The following is a 16,605-nucleotide window of genomic DNA, read 5'->3' as shown; positions in this document are numbered from 1 at the left end:
CGCAGAAAAACCCAGAAAAAAAAGGAAAGACAACTGTCACGCAGCAATCATGGCCCAACCATGTCTTCCAACACCACCTGCAATGTCTGCGGCTTAAGAATCAGACTCCTCAGTCACCAAAGGACCCATGGAAAAATAAAACCTGTGAAAGAGATCATCCTCAACTTCGAGGGATCACCGACGATGATAGTATAAAGTTCTAACTATGCTGACAATGCTATGGCACTCTGGCTTTTCAGCTCAAAGCAAAATATTCTTACTATTTATTTTTGAAACCTTGACAATATGCTTGGTAATGTACCAACCGTAACGTAAAGGCCGCCCCTGTGTCAAAGTGTCTACAGTCTAAAATGCAGGTGTTAAGAAGGTTAGCATAGTAGGGAGAAGTGGCGGTAGCTTGCTCCTTTTTTTTTTTTTTAATTAATCTTGCAAAAATAAAGAGCCATTTTGTCTTGGGGCACTCTGCAAGTTTCAGTGGTGATTTTGAAACAAAGAACCTAGGTCACTTGATAAAGGCAATGTCACTACAGGTGGAACTTTCTAAAGCACCTGCACTATAGGTCAAATGGCTGAATTTGGCTTGTCTGTCTGTAAATACAATTTTAGACATTTGCTGGGGGCTTAATACTAACCCCAAACCACAGAGGCCTTATTGTAGGTTACTCTGCCACCTCTTAATAAAGGAAAGGAATAACCAACTGAAGCTGGAAGAGATGATAATCAACATTTCAGTGTATTTTGTAAGTGGAAAAAATATTGAATATTTTACGTGACTTACCTTCCAAAACCATGTTGGAATTTATTTGTGTGACATTGGAGTATTAAATCAGGTTTTATTTACTTGGGAAAGCTAAATTCCAGGCCCCTTCCCCCCATTCCAAATATGCATAGCTATTCAAAGCACTCTTTAGTGTACACACAGAGCCTATAGCACTCTGCAGTCCGGTAATCATTGAAATAGAATTAGGGGCCGACCACAGAATTTACAGCTGTCCACAGAATCTACAAAAGTCTGAGCGAGGAGGGTGAAAGTAGCCTCTGGTGTCTGGTAGTACAAGAGGCTCTGAGGTGTCACTCTTGCTTCTCCCTTTATCTGGTGGCCAGTGGTGAGTTCAATTTCTCCCTTCTATGTGGCAGTAGAAACAGCTTCATGAGGGGCTCACCAAAGATGGAGCACTCCCTCTTCTCTCTAGTGATAGCAGGGGTGGCTTAGAAAGGGGAAGGTCTACAAACACCTCCCAATCAATGCTTTGTTCTGCAGGATCTGCAGTTTGAAGATGCAGTTACCAGCCAGCTGCAAAGATGGGCATAGAGGTTCTGCAGTGATCTGTAGGATGCTGTATGTATCTGTGCTGTAGAGGGACACATTATCTATAGCTTACCCTCCCTTCTGTTCTTTCCCAACCTATTTGAACAGATCTAGCTAATTTAAGCAACTGAAGTTGCTAAGCAACCAAATTACTCTCTGCATCACACAGAACTCTCTACCTTGAGCCAGATGTTGAAATGTTTCCTTGTATGCCTTGTCAGCAAATCAAGAAAATATCTTTCCCATTCAGAATTTTGCCACATGTAATAAAAATCATGTACTAAAATTTAAATAGGAATAGGAGTTCCTGTGTGGGGTTTTACGGAGGTTTGATTGAGCAATTCAGGGTAAATGCAGCATGCTTTACCTTCTCTCTTTGAGTCAGATAGTATCTCCCCCAGAGTCATCTTATACAGCAGCAGGTCATGTCATAACCCCACATGTTTTGAACCATGGTCAACATGGTTCCCAGTTGACTGACATCTCCCTGCTCTCACTCAGCATCTCACTACCAACTGACCACCCAAAGAGACCATGAAACCTCAACTACATCAGGCAAGGCCCACCTTAATCCCTGATGGGAGGAACACCGGGAACTCTGCTTGGGCAGGGCTTTGTATTTAAACCCAAAGAGTATGAGAGAGCTATCTTCACAACTGGGCTTCATCTGGCTGCTGCTTGGACCCCTTGCCTGCTGCTACAGACTCTGACCTGCCTGAGACCCGGTATCCTGACCTTGGGTGACTCGGTCCAGATTAGTGCAACTGGCTTCTGCCTAATTCCTGGTAACCTGAACATGGCTCTACCGAACCATGTTGCTAACTGCTGGATCAGGGTGCCTATGTCCTGGCCATGACCAGGGTCACTTTGACAGATCATAGAATCATAGAATATCAGGGTTGGAAGGGACCCCAGAAGGTCATCTAGTCCAACCCCCTGCTCGAAGCAGGACCAAGTCCCAGTTAAATCATCCCAGCCAGGGCTTTGTCAAGCCTGACCTTAAAAACCTCTAAGGAAGGAGATTCTACCACCTCCCTAGGTAACGCATTCCAGTGTTTCACCACCCTCTTAGTGAAAAAGTTTTTCCTAATATCCAATCTAAACCTCCCCCATTGCAACTTGAGACCATTACTCCTCGTTCTGTCATCTGCTACCATTGAGAACAGTCTAGAGCCATCCTCTTTGGAACCCCCTTTCAGGTAGTTGAAAGCAGCTATCAAATCCCCCCTCATTCTTCTCTTCTGCAGACTAAACAATCCCAGCTCCCTCAGCCTCTCCTCATAAGTCATGTGCTCTAGACCCCTAATCATTTTTGTTGCCCTTCGCTGGACTCTCTCCAATTTATCCACATCCTTCTTGTAGTGTGGGGCCCAAAACTGGACACAGTACTCCAGATGAGGCCTCACCAGTGTCGAATAGAGGGGAACGATCACGTCCCTCGATCTGCTCGCTATGCCCCTACTTATACATCCCAAAATGCCATTGGCCTTCTTGGCAACAAGGGCACACTGCTGACTCATATCCAGCTTCTCGTCCACTGTCACCCCTAGGTCCTTTTCCGCAGAACTGCTGCCTAGCCATTCGGTCCCTAGTCTGTAGCGGTGCATTGGATTCTTCCATCCTAAGTGCAGGACACTGCACTTATCCTTATTGAACCTCATCAGATTTCTTTTGGCCCAAACCTCCAATTTGTCTAGGTCCTTCTGTATCCTATCCCTCCCCTCCAGCGTATCTACCACTCCTCCCAGTTTAGTATCATCCGCAAATTTGCTGAGAGTGCAATCCACACCATCCTCCAGATCATTTATGAAGATATTGAACAAAACCGGCCCCAGGACCGACCCCTGGGGCACTCCACTTGACACCGGCTGCCAACTAGACATGGAGCCATTGATCACTACCCGTTGAGCCCGACAATCTAGCCAGCTTTCTACCCACCTTATAGTGCATTCATCCAGCCCATACTTCCTTAACTTGCTGACAAGAATACTGTGGGAGACCGTGTCAAAAGCTTTGCTAAATCTAGATCTCTTTAGTTCACACGCTTTACCTGCTTCCACTGGTTTGTGTTCACCAGTGTCCTTGTTAATCAAGTCTTGTGTGTTCGCGCAGTCATTTCTACCATGTCAAGATCCACTGTTGTGTTTTTTTACTGACTCTTAAAAAATGTATATTTACATGCATTTGCCTGGGGGTCCTTTCATGAATCAGTAACTGGATAAAAAGACAGGAAACAAAGGGTAGGAATAAATTATCTGTTCTCTGAATGGAGAGAGGTAAATGACCATGTCCCCCAGGGATCTGTTCTGTTCAAATATTCATCAATGATCTGGAAAAAGGGGTAAACAAGTGAGGTGGCAAAATTTGCATATGATACAAAATTACTCAAGATAGTTAAGTCCAAAAAAGACTGTGAAGAATTACAAAGGGGTCTTACAAAACTGGGTGACTGGGCATCAAACTGGCAAAATTCAGTGTTAAGTGCAAAGTAATGCACATGGGGAAACATCATCCCAATTATACATACAAAATGATGGGATCAAAATTAGCTGTTACCACTAAAGAGAGAAATCTTGGAATCGTGGATAGTTTTCTGAAAACATCCACTCAATGTGCAGTAGCAGTCAAAAATGCTAACCGTTTAGAAACCATTAGGAAAGTGATAGGTCAGACAGAAAATATCATGCCACCATATAAATGCATAGTACTCCCACACTTGGAATACTGCATGCAGTTCTGGTCACCCCATCTCAAGATATATTCGAATTGGACAAGGTACAAAGAACAAAAAAAATGATTGGGGTCTGGAACAGCTTCCGTATGAAACTGAGAGATTGAAAAGACTGGGCCTGTTCAGCTTGGAAAAGAGAAGACTAAGGACAGATATGAGAGAGGTCTATAAAATCATGACTGGTATGGAGAAAGTGACTAAGGACGTGTTATTTACCGCTTCGCATAACACCCAAACCAGAGTTCACCCATTGAAATTAATAGGCAGCAGGTTTAAAACAAAGTACTACTTCACACAATGCACAATTAACCCGTGCAATTTGTCAGGGGATGTTGTGAAGACGAAAACTATAACTGAGTTCAAATGAGAAGTTCATGGAGAATATTAGCTTGGCTATTAGCCAAGATGACCAGGGGTGCAACCCCAGGGTCTTCGTATCCTAAGCCTCTAACTGCCAGAAGTTGGGACTAGACAACTGGGGATAGATCACTTGATTTAATCCCTTGTTCTTTTCATTCCCTCTGAAGCGTCTGGCACTGGCCACTGTCGGAAGATGGGATACTAGGCTAGATGGACCATTGGTTTGACCCAGTCCAGCTGTTATATTTATGTTCACCCTTCCCTTACTTGTCTCTTGTACAGTGCTGTGCTGCTCCTCCACTTTTGTGACATGCATCCACCCCTCCTCTTCTGTCCCCTGACAGGTATCGGGTTTTAGACATGCTAATCAGTGGAGCCTGATCCTGAAGGCATGCTCTGAGGACATCTACATGATCAAGCCCTGCTGGCAACCAAGAGAATGGGAGTGGGGAACACCTAGTCTGAGACTCCCGCTTTGGAACAGCGAGGGCTTCAGTTTGTGCTAGAGCTCCAAGCAGCTGATCAGCTGTGAGGTAGCATTAGGGCTTAGGTGCCTTTGCAAATGCTGACCCACAGTGGAGGAGGCAGCAGCTTATGGTTTTGAGCGTGTCAATGGTGCCCAGATTAGAGGTTCTCAAATTGTGGTCCGTGGACCACCTGTGGTCCGCGAGCTCCATTCAGGTGGTCTGTGGATAGTTCCCTCTAAGGTGTGCACCTGGGTGGCCGCACAAGAGAGAATGAAGGGCCACCAACCTAATTAGTGGGGCCGTGCAGCATGACTCCACTAATCAGGTGTCTGCACCATGGAGAAAACAAACATGTAAGGTGAAGTGGTGGCCTTGGAGGGAATAGGGGGCAGTGGGGTGGGGAGGGAAGAGGGGGTGGGGGGAATTTGGGACGTGCAGAGCTGTGGTGGCCAGAGAAAGAGGCAACTTTCCCCAGCTCCAGGGCTGTGGCTTCTGGGGAAAGACTCCTCCTTCACAGCCCCAGCTCAGGGGCTGTCACGGTGGGGGAGAGAGGGCACATCCATCGCATTAGAAAGGTAAGATACTGATATTAAAATACGAGTTGAGTGCTTTTTTTGTGTGTAGAACAAAAAACATTTTTTAAAATCACTTTTATCCAAAGTGCTTTACAATAGCTAATGGTGTGAACAACATTTGGAAAGATCATTAAGTGGTCTGTTGAGACCCTCAGCAATTTTCAAGTGGTCTGCAAAAATAAAGTTTGAGAACCACTGGCCTAGATGATGGGTTTAAGACTGATGATGATGAACTAATGAGGAAGTTAGGCATTTAAGTACCTTTGTGAATTTGTCCCTAAGCACCATGCCTCCTAGTGAAAGGCTAGAACTTTGAACACGTGAGAGACCTGCCCAAAATGGGACTGTTAGCCATGAGTTTTAAATATCTCAAATGATGGGGAAGATAACTATTCTGGTAATCTTGGAAGGTTATTCCACAATTCCATCATTAGGAAGTTTGCCCTGAAATCTGGTTTAAATTTCCTTATTTTCACCCATTTCTGCTCTTTGATATTTGGCAGCTCATAGTTGTATTAAAGCATGACCACTGAAAGAATTGTAAATCTGATATGATATAGACAGTGTAAATCTATGAACTGCACGAAGGAACAGCTAATATATAGAGTGCGTACACAGAACATAGGGCCACTTTTTGTTCACTTTGGCTCAAATCCTCTGACCCAAGTTTGGGTTGCAGAAAGCCCTACACAGTCCAAAAAGCATGAGATTCCACATCACAGAAAGGGGCAGAATGCAAAACGCATGTGTGCACACAGAACTGTTTGTCCGATATGCTGCTAAGCACAGTTTTAGTAGACCCCAGCAGGAATGGGGGTGGGCCACAGGAAAGATGGGTGGATCTATGACTATGCAATCTACCAGTCATTTCCACCTGCTATGAGTGTAGGGGTTTGGCGTACATGAAACGGGCTGCTGCAGCAGCCCTGAGGCTGTAGTAGTAACTCCAAAGCAGTTTTTGCTGCTACTCTTTGGCCTGGGAGAGAGGATTCCTCTCACCAAGTTTATTCACGTAGTATGCAGCAGGAATCAATACATATTTCTGTAATTTTAACCTACTCCAATTTGTATTATTTGACTTATGAAATTAAAGCGTATTAAGCATTGTAGGTTTGAGAAATGGAAAAGAAATGTGGAGGTTTAAATCTTTAATCCATTTCTAATTTTTGTAACTTAGAAAATATCTAATGCTTAGTGCATGGCAAACACAATATTCTTTGTATTTTAAAAATGCAAAACCTAATTAAAATCACCTGTCTGTTTTGAATATTTGCTGGAATTTAGCTGCTAATTGAAAATAAAATGACCAGTTTATTATAAAACTGAAAATATTATATTTAAGCTTCAGGAGATGCAGCTTTTATCTAAGCATATTTTTAATCTCCATCTGACACATTAAATAGCCATCTGCAATGCAGATAAGACTATATTTGCATGCAAAACCTGAATGTTGTCATTTCCTTCCTTCTGTAATAGTTCTGATACAATCCCCTCACACAGATTCATTAACTGCAGAGAATTTTTTAGAAAACTTGAGGTGAAGTATCTTTGTATGTGATGCTCCAGATATTCCAGGGCCTTTCATCATTTTGGTTTACACAGTGTTTTCCCACTTGACAGAGGGTATAGGTTTGGTCACATTGAATTAATCCATTAGCAAATGCAGTCTGTGCAACTTAATTTGGAGAGAAGGGGGGAGGGGAGGGATGATGTTAATAAGCTTAACTTCTAGGCAGTGCAGCTTCATTTAAGAAAATATTCCTGGGAATCTGAATTAGCTAGCTCTTTGCAGTTTAGAAATTCAAAAACCCAAGTCTTCATAAAAAATCATTAACCTTTATGTTGGGCACTTGGGGATACTTACTGTAAATTAACCTGTTAAATAAACACTGACCATAATAAATTAGAACTATTAACAAGCAGAATTTTTTATATCATTCATTATCAAAGCAGATGTCTTGCATATGTGGAATATTTCTGAACTGTCAGTGTTCCTTGTCATCAGAAAAAGGTTCTAATGAAGATTATTGACACAGACCAGCAAATATTTCATTGTTACAGCAATAAATTGAGAAATATGTTAATATATCTGTTATGAAACACATTAGGGCAAGATCAGTCAGGAAGTTTATTTAGTTGTTGACTTGAAAATGGGTGATTCATGAGCGATCCAAATTCTTGGCATAGTTATTTCACAACTATGGTAATCATGTTTGGCATGTTCAGAACACACATGCTAGTTATATTTGATTCAGAACCCGGTTACTGCTCTTAAATGAAGAAAATCTGAGTTTCTCCATTATATTACTTGTTCCAGCCCCTCCCAAAAAATTTTTAAAAAATCCACAGCTATTAACCAGAAAATATCAGGATGAACATCTAATATTAAAAGACTGAGTCTCAAAGACGTAACTTCAAGTATTAAGTAAACGTTTGTATATCCTAATTCTTTCCTGTAATCAGTGCACGTGTATTTGAAAATGTGCTACAGCATTCAACTGCAGTAATTAAAATATTCTAAAATACTATTACTGTAGAATGATAGAATATTTTGCCTGCCTAATACATAGTATGTATGTAGTCTGTATTTTTGAATATCTATACATATAATACGCACACATCCTCAAACACCTCTGTGGGGTAGGAAGATCATAATCGCTATTACGATTTTACTGATGGGGGAAGCAGACATGCATCAGAATCATTTAAGTGAATTGCCCTAAGATCACCAACTTGCTATAGGCTTTACATAGAGTCTGTAGTAGATACATGATTAGCATTTGGCTCCTAGCCTCATGCAGAACCCACGAGATCATGTTGCTCTTCTAAATATTTCTAAACAAACCTGGTAACGTAACGTTGTTCTGTGAATGTTATTGGACACCTGGAATTACATCCTTTTTTTAGAAGGGTTGATCATTAGAAAATGCCTTTTGTATTCAAACGCTCCTGTTTGAGAATGGGACATAACTTTTCTAAACCCATTTAGCCCATGCCTATATCTTTCTTTTTACTGCCACCAGCTGCTGATAGGTCTCCCAGACGCAGCTGACCGCAATGGGCCGAGCTGAGAGCAAGATCTTACACAGTGGAACTTTGGCTTCAGTAAAGCCAATTTATACCAGTTGAGGTTCTGGCCTTGTGTAATATTTGCCTCTTAATTTACCTCAATGGAAACACACTATTATTGATGCTATATGTATATATATGTGCCCCACATATAAGGGCCAGATTTTGCGAATTTGCACCAGCTGAGGATCTGGTCCATTAATTTTTCAGTGCAAAAGAAGAGAAACTGCAGGGATACAAAGGACAAAGCAGTTGTCAAAACCAAAAATGTAATTCTATGGGAGAAATAAGTGACATACATACAAGACAGTATACTCTTTTTAACTTTAACTGCTGCTATTGATATTAATAGCATAAGATGTGTAATCTTAATCATTAATTGTTCTAATACAATACCTGTGTTTCATATATTTTAATGCTAACTTGAAAAGCTGTGGATTATTTATCTAACCTGTTTGATTATTCATGTGGTCTAGATCTGCCTGTTACATTATTTCAACTTTAAAATAATGTTCTGCTCATTAACTTAGCCAATGTTAAGGTTTCCTAGCAACACACTCTAGATAAACTGTACTTCTGCATCCCTAGGGTCCTTAAAATAATCTGCAAAGCTGTATCTATACTAAGGTTTCATTTTTTTTCCTTAAACAAAAGCCCCAAACCAAAACACAACACCCTGAGATATCTACTACTGTTAAAGTATTTAATCTATACTATAATGCATTTTAAATTAAAATATTCACATGGTGGTATGGAAATGACTTCAAATTTGGATAGCAGGTCTTTATTGTTGTTTACTAATTTTTTTTTATATAGTGTCAGTGGTGTACATGGTACTTTAGAAAGCAAGAGATTAATTTTATCTACCCATTTACCCTTAAAACAGCTAGCATCTTAGGAGAAAGCAGCAGCAGCATTGCTCACTTGAGTATTCGAAGAAATGATATACAGTCGCTTCACTGTGTGGTAGAATTAATATGCCTACTATCATTCTCACAAGGTTGCTATGGAAATTCCAAATGCTTTCAGTTTTAATACTCTGAGATTAGGGAAATCACACAGGGCTCAATTCTGCCTCCTTTACTCTCTCACTTAGTAGTACCTTACTTTGCAATTATTCCCATTTATTTGAATAGACCCTCCCAATATGGGTTGGCACAGAGTCCCTCCAAACTGGGGGGAATATTAGGAGGGGCATTCTGTGTCAGACAAGTATTTAATTTGTCAGACCATTGTGTGGTAGGAGCATCCATAATCTTTCCTGCCCTGATGAACGAGGTCAATCAATCTTTCTATCCCATCCCTTTGATGGCCCTTCCTTCAGATTAGAGGCAACAGCATGGCTTTGTTTCATTTTCTCATACTAATCTCCACATGATAGTGATGGGAGAGGGACAGAGGGAAGAGAAGGGGTAGGTGGCTATTGGTGATCTAATCTGGGAAATGCTGATGGAATATAGTATCTTTTTTTTTTTCTAATAGTCCCTGAATTTTTTTGTGAGGGGAGGGGGATTGTAGGCCACTGGTCATCTTAGGCCCCTCGCTTATCTCTTACTCTCTTACAAGAACATAACAAACCATGTCACATACTCATCCAGATGCTACAGTCGGCAGTGGAAGTTGAACCCCAGAGCTTCATCACCAAAAATACAGGCCACTGTCACTTGTGTTAAAGGAGAGTTCCTTTAGCAGTTGGAAGGTAAGAGGCTGTATAGTCATTGGGCCAGTGGGGTTATGATTATGCTCACTAGGCTTGTGTATTACAAGAATGTGTTCTGTTGTGCCAGTGACATTCTTACAAGCCTAGGCTACATGTTTATGGGATTAAAATTTGACACATGGCATTTGTTTAAGCTCTCCTTTGCATAGGGAAGTGTATTTCCATTTATTTGACTGAGGCCTTCACTCTAAATTTAGACCATCTCATGTTAAATGTCTCCTAACTATAGGGACGTGTCCCGAATTTTAATCGGGTGATATAACTGAGTTTCACCATTAGCTTACAGTGAAATAATGTATTTGGAACATGGAATCCCAATAAAATTACTGATGATCAGAAGTCTTATCTGTGCCATTAAGGCATGAGACCAATACTTCATGCAGTGAAGAAGTGCAGGAATAGAGGCAGTAATGACAGATGGTTTTATCTGCAGACAGGACAGAGACGCATGTCCCCAACACAGGAACATGTAATAAGGATCTGCAGATACATGCAGGGGATTAGAGCTAGGGCCCAGCCTCTCTATCACAAATCTCCCAACCAGGCAGTTTTGCTTGAAATGGACATGTGTGCTGCTTAGAAATTGATCTCTTGTTTTTCTCCCACAAATGTTACGGGAGGAGCAGGCAATCAGGGCATCTGAGACACAGTAGTGCTTGTTGAAGCCGAAGACTAGGAAGGGAAGGGAAAAATACAGAAAAAGGCTTCACATTTTGCTTATCATGAAGCAAACTTAAAAATGTTTCCACGTGGCAAGCTGGTGCGATGACTCAACAGAAGCTAAACAGCAGTAATCAGCAAAGATTTTTCCGCAGGGACAACCTGTTTCAGCATAAATCAAATCATGTAACCATAAGCAAAAAAAATTACTAAAAGATTTCCGGACCCCACGTTCACCTCACACCTGGGTTTGGAGCCATGCTTTACCACAAGCATTCTCCACATTCTGCCCCTCCAGAAGCCATTCCTACAGCTCTTCCTTTTGAATGGTGAGAATGGTGAGAGAAGTGAAGCTGAGGTTCATCTCTTGTGCAGTGGTGATGAGGTAGTGCCCGTGTGCTCCTTTATCAGAGGTACACAAATAGCAAAACAAGTGCTTTCATTCTAGCCATAGGAACATAAGATTTTCCATACTAGATCAGATGAGTGGTGGTGCATGTAGTCCCGTATTCTTGTTATAGGGGGGGCTGGAAGCCCAGACTACTAAGGTTGCCTAATACTTCCTATTAAAAGAACCTGTTGATACTTGCTTATAACTCTCTTCCAAGCTGTAACCATTTGGGTTATTTTTTTTTTTCCTGTTGGATGTCTGTTTCAGGCTAAATCTTTCTGGGAAATTTCAGTCAAAATGGTTCACCATTTCCAAGAACAAGGCTAGGGAAAATACTAGCCCATGCACCCTCTCTCAACACTCCTAAAAACCATACATTGCACCTCATTCCTCCTCTACCTCCTCTTGCCCCCCGCCATGCATGTGGTACATCGCTAGAACTCACTCTGAATCCCCATGTACTTCCCTCCCCATGCACACAGTGGCTACTCAGAGCTATGGCACTATAGAAATATATGAATATAATTTAATAAAATGAAAATGAAACTTAAAAATACTGGAACTCTGGGTTGAGGAGCTTGCAAGGAAAGCTGGTAAACTCCTGCCTCCAGAGCCAAGTGGTTTGCAGTTCCTTTCTTCTGAACTAACTATCAAAATGTCTCTAGGCCACCCAAAAATGTCATAGATTCCAATGAGTAGCTAGGCCTGCATTCAGGCTCACCTAAACAGATTTCAAAAGCAATCTGGATAGCTCCTCCAGTTAGAGAGTGTTGGCTGACTTTTCCAGAACAACAGGGGTGCTAGAGTAGGGAACATCTGGGGCATATGAAACTGCTCCGGCAGAGTTCCTAAGCTCTGCCAGATCAAAGTGGAAGAGGAGTCCTGGACTGAATCAATGGCTGGAGGAGCAGGGGTGCTAGCAGGACTGGGTATGGTAAAAGGGGACCAGAAGGCAAGGGCAGAGCTGATTGAGGGATGCCATCGCCATCTGCAAAGCACTGTCCTACTGCGTGAGTTACAGCCTTCCTGTTGTTGGGACCCATTTTCCAGCCACTCCACTCCTGCTCCATGATCCCCCTGCTTCAGCAAAAAGCTTCACTGTGTGGGCTGGTGGGTCTTGGAGACTTTGCTAGTGGAGCTTGCAAACTCCCTCTCAAGTGTCCACTTAGGTAGCTACACACACATGCATCGCACATCTGTATTTGAAGTGACATAACTTAGTTTTCACACACAAGTGTTTTTGTTTACCACTACCATTACAAATAACACCTCTGGTTAGTATAAATGACAGAGATTAGAGAGGATATTTTTGTTCATGTATTTACTTTGTCCATTGGAGAACAATTAAATACTGAGTTTCACTGTTTCCTCTGTTTAGTCAGTTTTCTCAACAGTTTGGGTGGATCTTACATAACAGGGATAAGAGAAAATGATTGTAAAACCACAACATTTGTAAGGGAGGCTTACGGGTAGGCATAATATCTGAAACTACTTTTAGCTCACTTTTCTTTAATAAAAAAAAAGGCTACATGTGAAGTTGATGTGCCTTGCTTTAAGGGTTTGAGCCAGTGGCCACTGAAGTCAATGAGAACTGGAAAGTGAAACTTAAAGACTTGACTTAAAATATTTTGCTGTATATGCAATTTTTACACAGTGAAATCACTGTTAAGTCAAAAACAGTTGTCTTCCGATCAAGAAACTATAATAAGGAGGGACCCTGAAAAAAAACAGAGGAAAAGATAATCCCATAATGTAATGGAAGGAAACATAGTACGATTAGAAGGAAAACAGAATCAGAAGGTAGATACTCTGAGCAGTGGCACCCATTCAAATATTTATTTGGGTGTGGGGGGAATTCTGGTCCCTGTGTGCCACGTTGCAATGCCACTCACTGAAATTTGGCTCAGCCACCCATCTGTCTTCTGGAGGGGCAGCCAGGTCAGCTTTCAGTGTTGTTGCAACCACACAGCTGGAGTATCTATTTAGTACGGAAAACTGCTTAAAAGTGTATGGGCCATGCCCCCCAGGTTTTGTGTTTATGGAACTTTGAGTTAAATATCCATCAGACATAGTACACACTAGTTTGATGGGGGAGATATAATTTAATTTTCCTGGTCACTCTATTTGTAAAATTCCTTTTACTCAATAATTTAAAGTGTGGCTTTACATTGAAAAGCAACTGTGTAAAAATGTCTCTATACTTAACAGCTATGCTCCCTGTGTGGCTATGGAGTCACAGCTGATTATTTTTAGCCCCAAAGTAAGGTTGGTTGGTTTGTGTGTGTGTGGTTTCCCCCTCTCCCCCCACTTTTCCTTTCAACACAACAAAGCAACACAGCCAGGAGAGTGAGCTGGATTTTCTTATCGATAGCCAACAGAATGGTTTAAGGGTCAGGTTTCTGAAGTGCTCAGTACTCATAACTGGGCCAGATTTTCAAAAGTGCTAAGCACCCACCTTTTATCATCAGTGGGAGCTGATGGGTGCCAAACACATCTGAAAATTTGACCACTTATCTACATGCCTAAATGGAGGCTGTTGGGTGCTGAGGTCTTTATCAGTCAGTTACACCAGTGCAACTCCATTGTTGACACTGCATTTGCGGTGTCAAGTGAGAACATAACATGAAGACAGTGGGGTTGCACAGGAGTAAATGAAGCATAATTTTGCCTGCAGAATATATATTAATGGAGGGAGATGTGGGAGGGGGGGAGAAAACCCCCAACAGCTTCTCTTTCAGAGCTCATGCTGAGTTTGCAGTCCCAGCAGTTAGAAAAACAATATTTTTATTCATGTAGTGAGCAAGTGACATAAAAATTTAGATAAATATGGATCCCACATTGAGAGTTTCACTCCATCACTTTTCAGAATGGAAACATTCTAGTCTGATAATATTTGCCAATAGGAAGGAATTTGACTATTTACCACTTGCTGTATTGCATGTATATTAAGTTTCTCTTAACTCTAAAGTTTCTTGAGGTTTTTTAGGTTTCTAGCTTATTGGGAGCACTGTAACAGTGCTTTAGTTCACTAATAACCCCACTGGGGCAAGTCCTCACATGGTCTAAAACTGAGGATCTGCCAATTGGCTTCTGGGACTATTTATAAAATAGGGTACTATTCAACATGAGTTAAGTGATCGTAACTGGCCCATAATTAGTAGTTGTTGTTGTCAGCCAGGAGATCTGTTCTTTCAAGTATGTCTTTATTGAATGCTTTATAAACTCTCCCATTTTTTAAATAGAGACTCCTTTGGTTTCCTTCTGTTAGTTCTTTTTCAGAGATCTCTTTAAACTTCAAACCATTTTCAGTCCCTGAGTTGGTTTTAAAAGCCTCTCATGTCCAGAAGGTGCCAAAAATATTCATCTCTTTTGAATGTGGCTTTATCTAGTTCAGACTAATTGGGTTTTTGTCTTATGTTAGGTGACTGCTGTGTTTACACTTTATAAATGTAAATTTTAATGAGTAATGGGTTCTTCTAATAACTACTTTCTACATTAATTAAGGTCTTTTCATTATAATGACTGCTGACTCTTTCTGTTTACTGGCTTGCATATTTCATGGTTATCTCATCTTAATGATTGTAGAAGTGGGGTATTAATCATAAGTGAATGGACAGACCTCTGTGGAGCCCTATTGAAGTCAATGATGGGGGATGGTTCACAGAATCGGTGATTATGTAGAGTAGGTGGCCTGAGCATCACATGCAAATGGTGGGGAGAAGCAGTGCCTATTATTCTAGCCCAGTGATTCTGAAACATTGTTGGTTTGCATATCATCTTAAAAATTTGCTGTGAAGTGAATGGATGGGACATCTAGCTCATTTACCATCAGTGGCGCACATGCCACAGTTTGGGAACCCCTGAAATGTAGCCCATATACTGTCACAGATTGGAGGCACAGATTTCCCTTCCCCAACTTGCTTCCTTAGGATTTTATCTTCAAAAAGCCAAAGTAATAAGACTTCTTGCAGGTGCAGTGAATTTCATCCTAAACAAGTAAAGAAAATAACTGAGAACCAAGCAAAACATGCAGATTGTCACGAAGTGAAGCTGTCAAAGTAGAATGAAAATCCTTCTCCTTTTTCAGCTGTAAGGACTAATGATGTTTCCCACTGGAATATTAAAACTGACATTCAAGAGTGTTACCTCTTGACATCAAATCGGAATACAATGAGGGCTGGTATACAGTGGTTCTACAGTGAATTTCAATGATACCAGGCTAAATGTAATTGTACAAATGAAAGTGTCCTGTCAGGCTTTTAGAAGTACGACAAGGGCTATCCTTCAGAATCAGGTTTTTAAAGCTCCACCCATCTGTTAGCACAATAATGGTGTGAATAAGATATCCAGCTGTATTTAGTCTATTCAAAGCAGAAGTGTAGAAAGAGCATATTTTAAATGCAGTTTCACTCTGAAAGATGATTTTTGTAATTGTTTGCAGGTTTCTCAATTTTCATATCCTATTTGTTCAGCTTACAAGTAAAAAATGTTCAAACTTTGAGCTCTGCAAACTTGATCTGGGAGTCAAGATGGGTTCTACAGGACTTCTGTATCATCATCAACAATAGATTCCAGATGCCATATTCTACCTTAGTTATACCTGTGCAGGCCCACTGTTTTCTAATTGTGTGCTCCGCTACATCTGTGAAACCTTATTGTTACATCAGTGCAATTCCATTAGTGCAAAATTTGATCAGGTAACTGGAACTTAATGAAAAATGTGGTCTCTTATTGTGCGAGCGAAAACAAAATCCAGCTATGAAGTGCTAACCGGAATAAAAACCAGCTACATCCATGCCTCAGAAACACTCCTCCTTTTTGAAGTACTCTTCTCAGCTTGTAGTGAAGCAATGACTCACCAGTGCGGCATCTCTTGCCGGTCATCTTGGGAATTAGCTCTTGTCCAGCCCAGAGCACCCTCTGCAGGCTGGTGTCTCACCTACCTTAGGGCCTCCCATGTCCCTCCCGGACCCCAGTGCCCCTTTACTTCAGGGTTCTGCCCCCTGCAGTACCCCCCTCACTTTGGGTCTCCCTTCCCAGGGGGAACCCCCAACCTTCTAAGCCCACCTTGCCTCAGAGGCTACTGCTAGTCATCATCTAGCCCCCACTCACTGGGGAAGACTGCAGTCTGTAATGTCCACTCATCATTGGCAAGGGGTTAGGACCAACTGCCTCTGCCTATTCCCAGGCTGCACCTCTGTAGCCCCAGTACCTTTGTAGACCTTCACCAAGGCCTGTAGCCTGGGGTTTTACCAGGCTAGAGCTCCCCAGCCCTATTCCTCAGCACTGCTCCAGTTCAGGTACCTTCCTCTCAGGCAGCTAG

General features: G+C 41.7%; 1 long non-coding RNA gene across 1 annotated transcript in view; it reads left to right on the top strand.

The window, feature by feature from the left end:
- Positions 1 to 16,082, top strand: part of LOC122462463 — a 77,670-nt gene extending 61,588 nt beyond the window's left edge. Inside the window, exons 2-3 of the long non-coding RNA XR_006285004.1 lie at positions 4,745 to 4,933; positions 15,724 to 16,082. This is a non-coding gene — a long non-coding RNA (uncharacterized LOC122462463). The remainder of the gene's footprint in view (positions 1 to 4,744; positions 4,934 to 15,723) is intronic.
- Positions 16,083 to 16,605: the final 523 nt, after the last annotated feature.

Source organism: Chelonia mydas, chromosome 11 (assembly GCF_015237465.2).
Source record: "Chelonia mydas isolate rCheMyd1 chromosome 11, rCheMyd1.pri.v2, whole genome shotgun sequence".
NCBI classification, from domain to species: Eukaryota; Metazoa; Chordata; order Testudines; family Cheloniidae; genus Chelonia; species Chelonia mydas.
This window is presented reverse-complemented; position numbering and strand designations above follow the sequence as displayed.